Raw genomic sequence first — 13,368 nt, forward strand, 5'->3', positions numbered from 1 at the left:
GGGAGTCCTGGGGGTGGGCTGGTAGGGTCCCGGGGAGATATTTGGGGTCTTAGGGGGTAAAATGGAGAACTGGGGGACCAGTAGGATCTGCGGGGGGCACTAATGAGGTTGAGGAGGGGGAGGCTGAGGGTGTTTTGTAGGAACCTGGTGGTGGCAAATACAGTTTGGGTGGGTTACAGGGGGGATTTGGGATTCCTGAGGTTCCCAGGGGTACCTGTCCCCTCCCCAACGGGTGCTGCTGCCCCAGGGGTACCCCCAGAGCGTCAGCCCCGACCCCCTCCAGTACCAGTGCTTGGACGCCATAGGGGTGGGGGACGGTGCCTCCACCATCACCAGGGCCATCCTCACCTGGGTGCTGCAGGGTGAGTTCCCCCAATGCCAACCCCCCCCCCCCCTTTTCAACCCAAAATGGCCCTTGGTCTCCAGATCAATGTTTGACCACCAAATTCCCCAGGTTTACCCCATAATTTCTGTTTGACCTGATTCTCAGTAACAGACTCTACAACTGGAATAGAGTTATACAGCAGGTATGTTTACTCTGGCACTGGGGTGAAAGGGGATTTCTCCACAAAGGTTGTACCCCAACAGCACATTTTACCAGAAACTGAGAGTGTGGATATCCATAGTCATTGGATTACGTAACACAAACATCCATATGCATGAGTGAGGCTGGGTTAGTTCTAGAGGCTGGTGTCAGCAGTTGATGTTTTGTTTGCACCAGCCCATTGCCTCCTGGTGGGTGTCTCTGGGGGTCTGTTGGAGGAAGGCTCACAGTCCTCCTCACCTTGTAGTTTTCCATGGAGCATGTGCAGATCTCTTAACCAAATTCTTGAACAACAAGAGTGGTTCCTGCTGATTTACCCCCTCTTATCTTATCAAAACCACCAGTATATTAATTTCTATCACCCGTACATGGCTATCTATCCACTATAAAGACTGAACTTGCTAGAAGCCATCTGCTTTCCAAGGACATGTCTCTTATTTTTGCTGAACATTGTAGTTCTTGGTAAGTTTCAACAAAACAGTCAGGGCAAGCAGGATTATTCAGCAATATTCAGAAATCATTATAAGTTGCTATAAATTGCTGTAAGTAAATAAGTTGCATAGCAGGTGATCATTTTCTTGTATCGGTACACTTCTCCCCTACCCGTGGTTTGATAATGAGTCAGCTGTATCAAAGCAAGGTTGTCCCTAGGAGCTTTGCTTTAATCTTAGGTGTAGTAAGGGGCAGGAAGAGGAAGGGGCAGCCTGAAAGTGAAGGCAGTTGATGTGGAAAATCTGTCAGCACCTTTGCCATGGTGTCCCTCTGGATGCATGTTAGGGCCTCTAGTTCATTCTCCCCTGGTCCTGTTCCTCTCTCGCCACTATGCCTAATATGGAACTTCTAATCTATGTGGAAAAGTGTAAAGGTTTTGACTTAAATTTTGTGTAGACTTTTTTTCAAGAAAATAAAAGATACATTTACTTCTTAAGATCACCTTTGTGTCCTGAATGGTTTTTGGTTTGTGGTGTTTTGTGTGGTTTTGGTTTTTTGGTTTGAGGGTTTTTTGTTGTTTGTTTTTTTGGTTTGTTTGGTTTTTTTTTCCTCTTCCATGCTTTAAAATATGAAATAAAGAGCAGTAACCAGTAAAACTAAATCTGTTATTTATTTAGTCAGTGCTGTGGCTAAATCTTTCATGTCTTTTGTAACTATCCTTGTTTAAATAATAAATCACTGCACCATAAATAAAGTGAAGACTTTCAAATTTCATATAACAAATCTGTTTTATGAAAGTTCAATCAAAGCTTACCTGTGAAAACACTACCTGTTCTTTGGTTCTTCTTTTTTCATTAGGGAGATTATGATCAAACTTTCCTGTATTATTACCAGGCCACTCAGTTTGGCTCGTCTTTTTCTGTACTTCCATTTTTTGGATTGGGTCAAACGTTCATTTAACGAGGGGACAAAGAGAATGCATCACAATGCTTTGAAAAAGTTCTGAAAGCCTATCCAAACAATTATGAGACTCTGAAAATCCTTGGATGCCTTTATGCGGCTTCAGAAGACCAGGAGAAACGGGATATTGCAAAGGTGAGTTTTGCTTCTGCCACCATCGTGCTTTTACATCCGACAGTAGAACTTAGAAATCAGACTTGAAATCAGACTGTACCTTAAGCTCCATAAAACTCAGGGTTACTTGGCTGTAGATATGGCTGTCATGAGATCCTCTGAGCTGTGGAGAGTCACAACTTCTCAACAGAACTGAGACTCCTACGGGGCTGTGGCTAAAGCAAGTCCAGGAGCTGCGAGGAGCCCCAGCCTCACCTTTGTATTTGGTACTGTGAAAAGGTCAGAATTCCTCACATGTATGTTATCATTCTCTGAAGATGGTAAGTTAGCTAATGTTTTCCTGAAGGCAGCAAAGTAGCTAGTGAGTTTCATAAAACACTTGTCTTAGCTGCTCTGGAAGGACAATGTTATGGGTTTTTTTTTAAATGACAGTGTGTTTTAATGTAGTGTTGGGTAACTAAATACAAAAGGCGTTAGACATCATTTTTCTTGCCTCTCATGTTGCTGTAATAGTTTCTGCTTCTCTAACAGTTTAAGCAGGTTTATGTTCTACAGAAAAATTCATTAATGAAGGAAGGAAACTAATGCAATTTTTTTGGTGACAAAATTGTGCAGGTGTTTAAGATGTTTTCTTTTGCAGTGTGGTATATCTGTCTAGTGTTACAGGTTAATACCTTCACTCTTTCTTTTGATTGTTTTAATATTTTTTTAAACAGTTTGTGCATCCGCAAAGAGGTGTAATTATTTTTTGCTGTTTTTCAGGGTCATCTAAAGAAAGTCATGGAACAATGTCCTGAAGACATAGAGGCATGGGTTGAGCTCACCCAAATTTTAGAACAGACTGATATACAGGTATTATTAATATACACCTGGCAAATTATGTGTGTGCTTCTCACAAGAGCACAGAGAACTCATTCTCTTCTTTCTTTAATCCACTTTCTCTTGCTGTGTAAAGGGTGCACTGTCAGCCTATGGCACAGCCACACGCATTCTGCGAGAGGAAGTACATACTGACATCCCACCAGAGATTTTGAATAATGTGGGTTCTCTGCACTTCAGGCTGGGAAACCTAGGCGAAGCAAAGGTGTGTAACTACTCAAAGCTTGAACTGAATTTCTTGATCACCTAGAAGTTTTCCTTGAAGGATATTCTAGAGTGCTTTATTCCTTTTTGCTTTTTATACTTTAGAAATACTTTTTGGCATCGCTGGATCGTGCAAAAGCAGAAGCTGAACATGATGAGTATTATTACAACGCTATCGCTGTAACAGCGAACTATATAAGCTTGCCAAAATCTATGAGGTGATGCCTGAATTTCATGAAGCGGAAAAACTCTACAAAAACATTCTAAGAGAACATCAGAATTATGCTGATGGTAAGAAACATTTGGTACTTTAGTTTCACAGTCCTCCTTTTAATACCAAAACTCTTCCCATTTACAGTGTCTTCGGGTCACCTTCTCTCTGTCTTTGCTCCTTTTCAGAGTAGTTTTGGGGCTAACCTACATGCTATTTCCCTACCTTTCTTTTTTTAAGGCCTGCATCATCCTTATAGTCTAATATTCAGCTTTAAGCGTTCTAATTCTTGGTAAATCATACTGTACTCCAAAACTCTAGCAAAATCAGCTTATCTAGACTTGCATGCCTTTGCTTACTTGTGCCCCACCCCTAACAAAGCCTTAGTACCTCAGCCCTCGGATGCAATCAAGGCCATCCACTTGGTACACCCAGGCTTTGCAACCCTGCCTGTGTGGGTGGAAGTAGAGACCCTTTGGGAGAATCATTTTATCTTGGACCTTGGCCCTCCTCCAGGGAAAAAGAGCTGTTGATAGTGTTAGCACAGCTTCTATGGCACATCCTGTTTTTCCTCCTCACTCTGCTTTTCCTCTTGCCCTCAAGTAGCGGACCTGTGGTATTTGCTGCAAAGGCAAGGTGGTAGCCTTTGCTCAGCAAGCTGCAGCACACAGCATGCCCCAGCCTCATCTACAGCCTTTTCCCTGTTTGTTTTCTGCTGTGGCCTGCTAACTGTTAATCTTCCTAAAGACTGTGGAGATGGGAGAGCTGTTTAAAGTGATAAGAGAGAGTTATGTAACTGATGTATCCTCTTTTCTTTGAGGTTTCCCAATCGTCTTTAACTTATGACACTAATGAAAAACATTCACATTACTTCAACTGTTAGAAATCTACAATTTCTGTATCACGACTGTGGATGGACATTCCTCTTCACAAGGTGTGTCTCACGGTGAATAGGGTATGAAAGATTTCTCGATGTTTGCTGTCCTTGGCAGACCAAGAAAAAGATTGCTTTTGAAATTCATGCATGGCCAATATTTTCTTTGTTTGACATAACTTTAACCTCTTTTCCTGATTTTTTATTTTCTTTTCAATTTCTGGGTTTAGGCTACTTGCGCTTGGGAGCTATGGCTAGGGATAAAGGGAATTTTTATGAGGCTTCCGATCGGTTTAGAGAAGTACTTCGGATAAAACCGGTTTGGAACCAATTCAGTGTTTACAGTTAAAACACTTGAAATGCTACCTTCAAATTTTGTTTTCCTTTTGTGACATTTTGATTTTGTTTCACATAAACTAGGGGAAGAAGAAAAAACTACTGTAATCTGCTGTCTGTGTGTTTTGTTGTTCTTTTTTAAAATATAGAATTCTATTTAAGAAAACTAGTGTTTTATACTTGAAAAAACAACCTTGCAAGGGAAAATGATACTTTTGCAAATTACAGTGAATTTTTATTTAGGACCATCTGGATGCTTGGTCTCTGATTGGCAATCTTCATTTGGCTAAACAAGAATGGGGTCCAGCACAGAAGAAATTTGAAAGGATATTGAAAGAGCCCTCCACACAAAATGATACTTACGCCATGCTTACTCTTGGCAACATCTGGTTCCAGATGCTACATCAACCCACAAGGGACAGATAAAAGGTAATGGGTGTCTGTCTGCCCTATGTGTGGCTTTATTTATTTAACTTTTGTAGGCTCTTAGCTACTCAGAGCCTTTCCTCAATGCCTATTTGGCATCTTGTAGTCTGTCAAACTTCTGGGTAGATCTTTAATACCCCATTATAGACATGAGGGATCAACTGAGGTACTTCATTCTGCAGAAGCGTTGTCAAGACCGTGCATTAGTGATCTACAAGCAAGTACTCAGAAGTGATCCAACGAATGTGTATGCTGCTGATGGCATAAGTGACTATTAGACTCTAATTTTCCTTCAGGGGTGTTGAGATTCTTATGTTTCATGCTTTAGTATAGAATTGTTTTTTCAGGGCCTGAATGCTATGTAGTGGAGCACAGTAAAAAAAAAAAGCTTTTGTGTGCAACTATGTCACTTAGCTTTTAATGGGGAACTTCATTCCGGCAATATTTTGCTTTCTTTGGTAAGAGTACAGGGCACATGAAGCTGGAAGCCTACACTGTAAATATTACTCTCCCCTTAGGAGCTGTCTTGGCACGTAAAGGATATTTTCGTGAAGTTTTTACCCAAATGAGAGAGGCAACAGCCAATATCAGTGATGTGTGGCTGAATTTGCACATATCTACGTAGAACAGAAACAGAACATCAGTGCTGTGCAGATGGTAACATCTCTAAATTGAACTAAATAATATGTTGGGTTAGATGACTTCTGGGTGTTTCGCTGCTGTCATAGCAGCTGTAAAAGTTTCTGAATAATATTTTAACAAGTTAGGTCTGTTTCTAGCATGCTGTTAGCTGTCAAGTCTCGGTTTAAAACCAAACTGCCAAATGTGGGTAAGGGGTAACAAAACAACTACCATTTGCACACCTTTTTTTTTGTTTGTTTGTTTTGTTAACAGAGTTAAAACATAATTGGGTTAGAATTTTGGTCTCAGAATTAATTTTCAGTGAGAGAGGTCTCAATCAGCATAGTTAACAGTATGTGATTTACATTCAGATGTTACTGAGGAAAGTAAATGCAATTTGTTGCTGGGATTTTTTTAATAGCAACAGTTTTTGTTCTTCCAAATGATTGCATAAGTAAAAATCGGAGCTGTCTGAAAAGATGTGCCATGACTTCTTTCACCAAAGTTAGTATCACAAGGTAATTCATGTTGAAGAAATTGGTTGAGGTCATCTAGTTCAACCTGCTCAAGCAAGCTAACTTCCAATATCAACCTCTTCTAACTAAATTCCCTCAATTAGTTGATGAAAGGCATACAAGTAAGCTGAAACAAAAGCGTACGCTGACCAGGACAGAAGCTAAGAACAAAATTCTTTCATTGAGAGTGTGTCCACACTGAGCCTCAGAAATACTTATATCAAAGGAATCTTGAAGGTTTTTGTGGTGGTCATAAGGAATCGGTACGGGGCCTTTCTTGTCTGATCAAGACCTCAGTAGTCCCTGTCCTCCAGTGAACTCCTGTTAAAAAGCTTTGGTAACACAATCACATTTATTCCATTGTGTTGAATTACAGTGTGAAACTGGGTATCGTTTTCACCTTTTGATTTGCCAGAAAAATGTGGTATTCATTTGCCTATATATTTAACTACAGCTGTTAGTAGAAATGTGTTTATTTCCTGCGGTGTTGTATTGTTGCCTGGGTTGTGCTATGCAGTCTGCACAAGCCACAGTCTGAGACACAGGGCACCGGACTCAAAGGGAGATGAACTGAATAGTCTAGCTTACTACAGCCACAAAAGTTATTCTACTTGACTCTACCACAAAGCATACCAACCCAAGGCAGACATAAGCTAAATACAAAAACTTTGACTCTACAGATGAGTGAAAATTGGGCACTCACAACAGTGTGATCCAAGAGTAGTGGATCCAAGCATTACAGTTTGGGCAGTTCCTGTATTGAGCTGGAAATAAAAATGACTGTATTTCTTACTGTTTTGGAGGTTAAGGAAGGGTGAATCATTCCTTGAGAAAAGAGTATGTCAAAGGAAAGGTGCTTGTTACTGGAAAGGATACAAGATTTGTAACTGAAGCTTTGAATCTAGACCCACCAAACCTATAGTAACGAGTCTTCCTTTACACTCTAGAACAACTAGATAGCCCTTGGCATGCCAGGTTATTCAGCCAGGTGGACAAAACAAATACGCTGCTGAGTTATCTGAAAGGTGTGGATTTTTTTTTTTTAATTAATTGCATCAGATACATGGAATTACTACATTAAATATGGTTCAATTTATAAAATACCTTGTATGAATAAAGAAAATAGATTTCATATCATATAGCGGAGAATAATTGAGTGCACTTAAAATAAGTCGTGCTTGTTCAACTTACTTTGCAAGTACCACCTATTTTAAGGATTCTATTGTATTTTAAGACCTAGAGAGCCTCCTGGACTGCTCTCAGTTTCCAGGAAAATCAGGTACTTGCTACATACCAGCAGAAAGACTTTTCTGATCAGTGAAAAGGAGGCATCTATGTAGCACGACACACTTTAAAAAGCGAAAGGCATATTAGCAGTAATGCTTTTTAAGAATAGAAACACTTACTGGAGTTAGGTTAAATAAGTAACGATTATCACCTCTTATTTTGAATTTTCTTCTTTTTTTTTTTCCCTTTTCAGTATGAACACTGCCTCAGAAAGTTCTCTTAGTATCAGAATGCTAAGTATTACTATATTTGGCCCAGGCACTCTTCAAATGTGGGAAATTACAGGAATGCAAACAAACTTTGCTAAAGATACGAATATAAAACATCATCTATCACAGAGTGAAATTACTGTGAGGTGATGCATGTTTGTGTCTCTCAATTGAGTAGTCTTGGATTGAAATGATGGTGCTTACTCTCTGTATGGCACTTCAGTATACCCCTGTATCACACTGCAGCACATCTTCACAACTTGCTTTTTATTTACAGGTCAGGCATGTAGCAACAGGAGATACAGTCCTTACATATCATACGGCTTTAGTGCTACAAAGACTAGCTACCTGTGTCCTGAAAGATGTAAAAAGCAATGTAAAGGAGATGCTTAATGCTGTGAAAGAGCTGGAGCTAGCCCACAGGTAAAGATGGTTTCTAATCCTTAGAATCTATTTTGTTGTTCCCTTGTGGTAAATTTGCAGTATAGATCACAAATGTGGTTAGACAAACAATCATCTCCTGTGAAGTGCTGTATGTAATTCTAGAGTTTCTAGTAGGAAGACTGAGCCTGACAAAACTATGTATTCAAACTTGCTCGAGAGCCAGTTTTGTTTGGCCACGTGGCAAACATGTTTCTCAAAGGGTTTTGTATTACTAAGGTGAAGATGTGCTTCTTCCTGGAAAAGCACAGTTGGGAAAAAAAAAAAAAAAAAAAAAAAAAAAAACACTAACTTAATACTTTTTTTTTTTTTTATATGATTTCTTTCAAAACAGCCTATAAGGCTCAAAAGCACATCATTATTATATAAGGCTAGTTAATGACTGGTAGTTCTTGAAAACTAATTTCACCCTCCTATTGGCGAATAAATCCTAATTACTTCCATGTCTTAAGAACAGAAGGAGTTTCGGTGTGTTTGGGATCTTTCAGTTCTCTTTGAAAAAGAAAAAAAAATCTGGGCAGAGAACAGTGTGATTAATCTGATCTGTAACCCTCTTTTTCAACCACTTATTCTGCTCCTAGGTATTCCTCTCGTATCTGGTGCTTGCTTTATGCAGTCTTAGCTCTGCTGTTATGTTGAGGATAGATGTTGCCTTTCAGTAATTTTGGCAACTAAAGCAAGCCTTTCATATAAGCAAGCACTTCACAATTCTAGTGCTTTACATAATGCAAACTAAAGATTCAGACACAAATTCTAACTGAAATTCCATTAGCACCTTGCTGTTACTGTTTGAGAGAGTTGCTTGAAAGCCTTTATTTTTCAGAAGTCTATCACTTTGGAAAATATTTTCCATAATCTAAAACTTTAGCAAGGAATTCTTTTCTCCACATGTACAAGAACTTGAGTTCAGTCTAGCACAAAAGTACTTAATTTAAAATGTCTCCGATGGAGTATGGGAAGAAACTGGCAGCCTTGAAAGTTAGGAAGTCGTTTTCTTTAAATTAATTGAAGAAACTGTTTTCAAGACACTGATCATCACAGCTTGCCCATCGACTTAAAGGTTTGTTGTATTCGTGAAGGCCTGTCAGACGACTAGGTTCAAGGAGGGTGTTCTGGAAGGTCTTTTAAAACATGAGTTTTCCTTCCTTTCCTTATGCTGGATTCAACCAATTAAGCTGTGACAGACAAGGAATAAATCTGCTGGCATCAGCAATGTACTTATTGCTAGGAGCAGTAAATGAAATCTTAGAAGTCTCTTTAGAATTTTTCAGGGGTTTTGTTCTGCTCTAGAGGGGTTTGAGAATGTTTTAAATTTGGAGAACTCTGAATGTACATTTCTACTGTTGTATTCAAAGGGGCTGCACACAGCCAAAATGTACTCATCTGTTGAGTTTGGTAAGATTGTAATTCAGGAGTAAATGCTTTGGTTTAAGGCAAAATGACAATACATATATAAGTAATGCCATATTTGCTTAGTTTTGTTGGTTTTTCCTCCAGGTACTTTAGTTACTCGAGTAAAGTAGGTGATGAGATTTGACTTGGCACTTGCTGCTACAGTAGCCAGGTAAAAAAAAAAAAAAAAGACCAGAAATGAATCCTTCATTAGAGACCAAGTGGAATATTTTTGTCTTGTTTTTCTTATGAAAACTGGGTTCCAAAGTTTAAACTGACAATGTCTTAGAACAGGAGAAATACAAGTGAAGGGTTACTCCCTGCTACTGTTTCATTCTTTTCCTTTCTTAGCGCTTTCTAACACTTTTGTGCAGTCTAAAACTCAGTGTGTGGTATCTGCTATTAGCTGGAGCCTGCAAAGCTTTAGCTGTTTTAATGGCAACTTTTCCATCACTGAGAGTGAAGTGACATTTATTTAAACATCTCAGGTTCTCCCTGTTTTGACTTTAAACACAACGACCTAACAACGAGTTTGCCTTGAAAGAGATTTTTTTGAGGTAGTTCATGGGTGAATAGCATTGGTCAGTTACTAAAACATGAAAAACTTGTTTTGCAGAGTCTAGTCTGCTTTAACTTTTTCTCAGGGTAATGAGCTGATACACAAGCCTATTGAAATCAGTTTTATTTATTGTATATTCTTCTAAGATTTTCATAGCCATACACAAACATCATCTGTTGGCCGTCATGCGCTGCACATCTTAAAGCACTTCATACAGAGAAGAAAATTTTAATCTTAAAAGAGATGGCACTGTAACTGTAACATGAGCTAAGAGGGTATTGAAAGCACCTCGCTTACTCATGCTTTAGTTTACTCAAAAGTCTGTACTACTATTCTATTTTGCTATTTCAAGTAGATCTGTTTGATGGTGATACGAACATAGTGTGATGCGGACCCTTCATAAAACTGTTTCTTCTCGTAGTATGTGTCTTCCACCTTCCTTTACTTGAAAACGTTGCATGTTACAGGCGATGCTCTGACTTACTGCATCAAGCCCAGTATCACGTGGCTCGGGCACGCCAGCAGGAAGAAGAAGAGAGGGAGCTGCATGCAAAGCAAGAGCAAGAAAAGGAGCTGCTTCGCCAAAAACTACTTATAGAACAGGTTTTGTTCTGTTACATTCCGTATACTGTATTTTTTAAAACGTCTACTTCATTTTTAAAAAGTGTGCATGTCAACAGTGTATATGCTCCTGTTCCTCTGTGGCAGTACCTGCTGTTGCTGATAAAATGTCCAGTAGCTATTTTATGTAGTTCTAGTAAGTGCTGGCAGAAAATCTTATAGCTAATAGGTGGTACTCACTCCTTCTTCCCCATAGCCTCAGAAATGGATTTTTATTTTTATATTGAAATACAATTGGTACCCCAGAAGGTCTGCTGTCAGATTTCTGTACTGACAGGCTGGATGAGGAAGCACTTGGTGCAACAGTTCTTTCAGACTTTTCCCTTCTATACCACAGGCTTGTAGAAAACTTTCTTTTGCCACGTGGACCTTCTGCTGTGACATAGACAGTTACAAATCAGTTTTTCAGTTTCTTGTCAGCAAATAATTTATACGCCTGCAATTATAATCACCACAAATTCAATAGTTAGTTTTCTTTCTGTTTCAGGAAGAGAAGTGCTTAAGAGAAAAAGAACAGAAAAAACGTCTGGAACAAAGAGCTCAATATGTGGAGAAAACCAAGAATATTCTGATGTTCTTCACTGGTGAAGTAGAAGGATCAAAGAAGAAGAAACGTGGTGGTGGCAGAGGCAGGGTAGAACAAATTTTTTTCTTTTTTAATGTCCTTCATTGTCCCTTTTTGATGTATGGTCTCTTGCAGTAGCAAGTTTTTAATTTCAAGATCCTAGGCTCCACTAAGTGAAATTGCACAGGTTGAGTATTAAAATGTAAAAATTGGAAGGAAGTACTTAAAAGTTCCAAGCATGGTGGCATCACTAAAATCTGTTCTATTCAATTGCTAAAACAACAGAAGAGGGTTATTTCATTATGGCAAATTTATGATTAGTTTCAAAATTGTATCTATCTAGAGACTATGGGAAAATTGGCACAAGAAGGTCTGTATTTTTCTATCTTCAAAAATGTTTTGATGTGATTAAGTTTCCATTTTGACTTATTTTCTGGTACCTTTTGAACTGGAAGGTGAATAATAGGCTGTATTGTGGGGCTTTTATGGGTTATAGCATTCCGAAAAAAAGGAGCAGAGGAATTTGATGAGTTTGTCAGTGATGACAGTGATGAAAATCTGCCCGTGTCTAGAAAGAAAAAGAAGAGGAAGGGCAGTGGTAGTGAACAAGATGGGGAAGAGAGAAAGAAGAGGAGGAGGTAATTGAGACTTTAATGTTAGAATTCCTGGAGAAAGTGTGGCTTTTAAGTATATTCTCATACAGGCACTCTGCAAAAGAAGCAAGTAACCCTTGATAAACCAGACATTTCTTGAGACTGATGTTTTTTTGAATGTATTAAGTTGTTTTGCAATGTTATGCTTTACTTCATATAAAATGTTTCTGTTTAAGACCCCAGAAGGTGGATGAGAGGAGTGATGATGAAGGACGTGAAAACAGTCCAAGACCTGAAAATGACACTGTCCACCCAAAGCAGAGAAGAAGGCGGCTGTAAGTTAAACCCTGAATAACTGCATCACTTTCTAAATATGTGTTTGGAGTTCAGCATTGCTCTAGTCAAGAGAGATTTATTAATGTTGAAAATTACAACAAAACTTCTTGTAGCAAACTGCTTTGAGCAAGCTTTCGTCCCCCTCCCCTGTTGCTATTGCTACTTCAAGGATGAAAAGGATATTTCTGAAGCCATCTGGAATTAAGTGATAGTAAATGGAAAATTCTTTAAAGTCATGTCTGGTTTTCTGAATATGTTTCTGTGTTTGGGCTCCATGCATTAACCAGCCGCATGAACAATCAACCCTTTGTTTTTCCTCTATACAGCCCACACCAGAATGTCTGCCACCTTCATTGAAAGGAAAGATCAAATCAAAAGCCATCATTTCATCAAGTGATGATTCTTCTGATTTTATTATCAACTGAAAATAAATTGTGTTTGATTTTAATATGAATATAGAATTAAGAGATATTTTAGTAAAAATCATTTATTTACATTTATTGCACTTTGAATCTAGCAACCGACTGCTACTCTAAAATCCCCCATACAGCCCCGTACCAAGGCCGAAGGGATTGGTCAGAGTTATCTAGTAGGAACGGTTAGAACCTAGGTAACAGAACACAAGGTGAATTGTAAGCTGATTTATAATACATACAGAGGACTAGAAGAATGCAAGTAGTTGTCAGGGTCCAGGATTAATGGGAACTGAGGGAAGTAACCATAACAGCTTGCAGGTGTCTGCCAAGAAAACTGTGTCCTTAAGCAAAAGGTAATTCTGGTTAGGGGAGATGGCGACCCCCAACTCATGAACCACCTACTCGCATTACACCCCAGAGCCATCTCTAGACATTTCTAACCTTTACTGCTCAGAATCGGAAAGAGGAGGAGAGTATGTTAATGATTTCTTAGAAATTTTATGTTAATGAATATGTGTGAGTTCTGTATAAGGTGTATGATTCTGGTGCCTGGTACTTGTTGTTGGTGAGAGCACTCCCCTACACATCCGGCCGTCAGTAAAGAAGTGTCTGCTTATCTGCATCACATTGGTGTCAATAAGTTCTTATTCTGGATTTTTGGTAACAGGATGTTGAAAAAGTGAAATCTGTGTTCTTAGAGTCATATGGGGTGAGGGGGTGTTTTGGGTTTGTTTGCTTAGTTTTATAAATTGCTGGTATGTTCTTAGGGAATAAATATTCTCTGTAATATAAATGAGGTGATACCTGAGTACTTTCAGTCTGTTAGAGGGCAT

General features: G+C 39.0%; 1 pseudogene; it reads left to right on the forward strand.

The window, feature by feature from the left end:
• Positions 1-12,544, forward strand: part of LOC113480988 — a 32,283-nt pseudogene extending 19,739 nt beyond the window's left edge.
• Positions 12,545-13,368: the final 824 nt, after the last annotated feature.

This window comes from Athene cunicularia (assembly GCF_003259725.1).
Source record: "Athene cunicularia isolate RWA chromosome 5 unlocalized genomic scaffold, athCun1 chr5_part2, whole genome shotgun sequence".
Lineage (NCBI taxonomy): Eukaryota > Metazoa > Chordata > Aves > Strigiformes > Strigidae > Athene > Athene cunicularia.